Below are 3,199 nucleotides of genomic sequence, written 5' to 3' on the forward strand. Positions count from 1 at the left end.
GGCTCAGGTCATGATCCCAGGGTCCTGGGATCGAGCCCCACATCGGGCTCCCTGCTCCGCGGGAAGCCTGCTTCTCCCTCTCCCACTCCTCCTGCTTGTGTTCCCTCTCTCGCTGTGTCTCTCCCTGTCAAAATAAATAAATAAAATCGTTAAAAAAAATATTGGAGGAGAGCTATATATAAAATTCTTCTAGAACCAAACATGAATCATTCATGCACCCAGTAGTTACTGTACGTTAGACACAAAGTATAACTATAAAACCACTAATATTCAATTTAAGTAAGTGCTGTGCGTGGGGCAAAACAGATTTGTAAGTCTGTTTTTACTGCTTTCGGGGAGTATGATAAAGTATGTAACTCCTTTTGAGTAGACTTATTCCCTAAATAATCTTGTGTAAGTATAATTTTTTATATTGGGTATACTTAAAGTGCAACGCACTTTTATTTGTGGCTTTGGGCCCATGTAGCTATGCCAGTTACTGACACAGTCTAATAAATGGAATCTCTGCCCTGTGGGAACTTCTGGTGACACTCTCACAGGGATGACATATCCACTGGCACCGGGACACAGGGCTGTGGCATGGACTTACCCATGTCTCTGTGCATTTATCCCAGGCTCTGGGATTGCACTGTGCCCTTGAATGCTCTCAACCGCCCTACGAGGTGGTTATTACAGTTGTTGCTACCATGTAAAAGATGAAGAAACTGAGACCCAGCGTCATCCAGCTCCACAGTGAAGCAGCAGAGCTGGAACTCAGCTCTTAACTCCTGAACACTAGGAATGCCTGTCTGCTCCTCCTCTTCCTTTGGGTTTGAGAGGGGTGACTTTGAACATAGGAGTAAGACAACTGAAGGGGCACCTGGCTGACTCAGTCAGTGGAGTGTGTGACTCTTGATCTCGGCATCATGAGTTCGAGCCCCACATTGGGCATGGAGCCTACTTAAAAAAAAGAAAGAAAGACAACTGAAGAAACAGAGGAATTTCCTCTTCTGTGTTGCTGCATGGAAACCTTAGGGCTCAGTGCTCACAGCCTGGACTCAGTTACTCCTTTATCTTTGCAAGAAGGTTGAATGGTGTCATTTAAAACCTTGGAGGCACCACATGTGATTCTCCATTTGTATTCCATAGACCTGTCTGCAGGGCCACTGTTCATTACTACAGTTGATCGCTCAGATTAGTCCTCCCTGACCCTTGTCCGAGGGTCACACTGCACCCTGATCCTGCTTTCACTGCCCCCTTATCTCTGTGCTGGCCTCTTCCTTGCAGAACGCCAGTGGAACATGTGGATCCCAGGATTTGGCTCTGAAGAAATCCGACCCTACAAAAAGGCTTGCACCACAGAGGCCCACAAACAGGTGAGGAGCCATCAGAACCCCAGGGCAGCCACAGTCCACCCCTTGAGCTGTCTCTGAGGGAGCGCACACAGCTATGGTCCCTGCACTTTGTCACTCCCTCCACACAGGAAGCTCCGCTTCCTGGACCAAAGATCAGAGAGGGCAAGAGGCAGCAGGACTCCACAGGAGAACAGTCAGTTACTTCTGTGGTACTCTGCTGTTCCCACATGGGGTCTCAGTTTTTCCTGTCAACCCTGATGGGTGTCACTTAAAGCTGTTAATTGTAGGTTCTTCTAATATGGACAGAACTCGCCCCGTCCACATCTCCCTAATGAAATCTCTGCACTGTGGCTGATTGGAACGTCGTGTGTGGCCCTCTCACTAGAAGGCAGTTTAAAGAAAGGAGAGAGGGATGCCTGGGTGGCTCAGTCGTTAAGCGTCTGCCTTCGGCTCAGGTCATGATTTCAGGGTCCTGGGATTGAGTCTCGCGTCGGGCTCCTTGCCTGCTTCTCCCTTTGCCACTCCCCCTGCTTGTAGTCTCCCTCTCTCTCTCTCTCTGGCAAATAAATAAATAAAATCTTTAAAAAAAAAAGAAAGGAGAGATAGGCCGTATTTGTGCTGGAGGGTAGCACGCAGGCTGCTGTGCCAGGCCTTCTGGCCTCTGTCCCAACTTGCCATTTGTTCTCTGTCCCTCTGACTGCAGACTTGAGGGGTCAGTACAAGAACCTAACTCCATTTCTGCTGTGCAACAAGTTGTCTCTCTCATCGGTCAGTCTAATAGCAATGATGGCTTCCTTTTAACAAAGGCTTAATTTAACTGGCTGCTCTGATTTGAAAAGTGAGCTTTTTCCAAGCTTGATGGGCACATTTGGGTGGTTCTGGCTGAGTGTCCCTTGCTTGTCCATAGCCTGGATCTGTGGAGTGTGTATGTTTACAGACCTCACAGAGGAAGCCCTACAGGGAAGTCACCAATAGCCTGAATCAAAGGGCCACGGTATTCTTCAGAAGGGAGTCCCTTCAGACAGTGGATGGTCATTTTGGCTCTGTTTCCAAATCACCTACTTTTCAGCGCTCTCTCTCTCTCTCTTAGCAAGTATCATAATATTAGGACAGTGTCTTGGTCAAAAGAGTAAACAAAGCAAATCAGTAATTTGGCCAGTGGGCTGGTAATAGTAAAATTTGAAACCCCCATGACCTGAATGTTTCCCTGATGGGTTGTGGTGGAAATTGTTAGTGTCCATTTCCTTCATTGTAGGTCATCAAGTGTGAAATGTCAGCTCCCTTTATGTGTGGCCACAGGCTTGGAACAGCCCCCTTCCCTATTTTCTTCATCCTCAGAGAGAGTAGTCTGGGGGACTGGAAACACACACTTGGATGGCCTGGCCCCTCAGTCCCCAGAAGACAAGAGCTATCATCTTCTGGTTTTAACCTTTTTCCATCCTGCTAACCTCCAGCAGTTTGGGTCTTTTGGTCAATGAAATGGATCCACTATCGAAACATCTCTTGGGGCCCTAAAGACTGCTCTCAGGCTCAAAGGAGCCTGCTGAGCTGCCCTGTGAATGTAGGTTCCCCAGGGCTCTGGCTTGTGGTATAGACCATGCCCCACGTGGGTGACTGGGAAAGTTCCTGACTCTAAGCTGTGTAATTGGTTATTTCGCTCTCCTTTCAGAGAATGGCACTGATCCGGAAAACAACCAAGAAATAACACACGGGAAGGTCAGGGAATGGACAACAATGTATTTGGAGATACTTGAGCTGAGACCTCAGCCATCTCATCCTTGGATTTTTTTTTTAATGCTTTACAGAGAAGCATATATTTTTTATTAACAGTGCAGCAATATCTATAATGACTGAGAGGATCTGCC

At 47.4% G+C, this 3,199-nt stretch overlaps 1 long non-coding RNA gene across 1 annotated transcript; it reads left to right on the forward strand.

The window, feature by feature from the left end:
* Positions 1–161: 161 nt before the first annotated feature.
* On the forward strand, positions 162–3,152 carry LOC145718725 (uncharacterized). The gene is made up of 2 exons (XR_014141986.1): positions 162–1,355; positions 3,004–3,152. It is a non-coding gene; the product is annotated as an uncharacterized LOC145718725 (long non-coding RNA).
* The last annotated feature ends 47 nt before the right edge of the window (positions 3,153–3,199 follow it).

The sequence above is a fragment of the Leptonychotes weddellii genome, unplaced genomic scaffold (genome assembly GCF_054177405.1).
Source record: "Leptonychotes weddellii isolate Sample4059 unplaced genomic scaffold, ASM5417740v2 HiC_scaffold_20711, whole genome shotgun sequence".
NCBI lineage: Eukaryota > Metazoa > Chordata > Mammalia > Carnivora > Phocidae > Leptonychotes > Leptonychotes weddellii.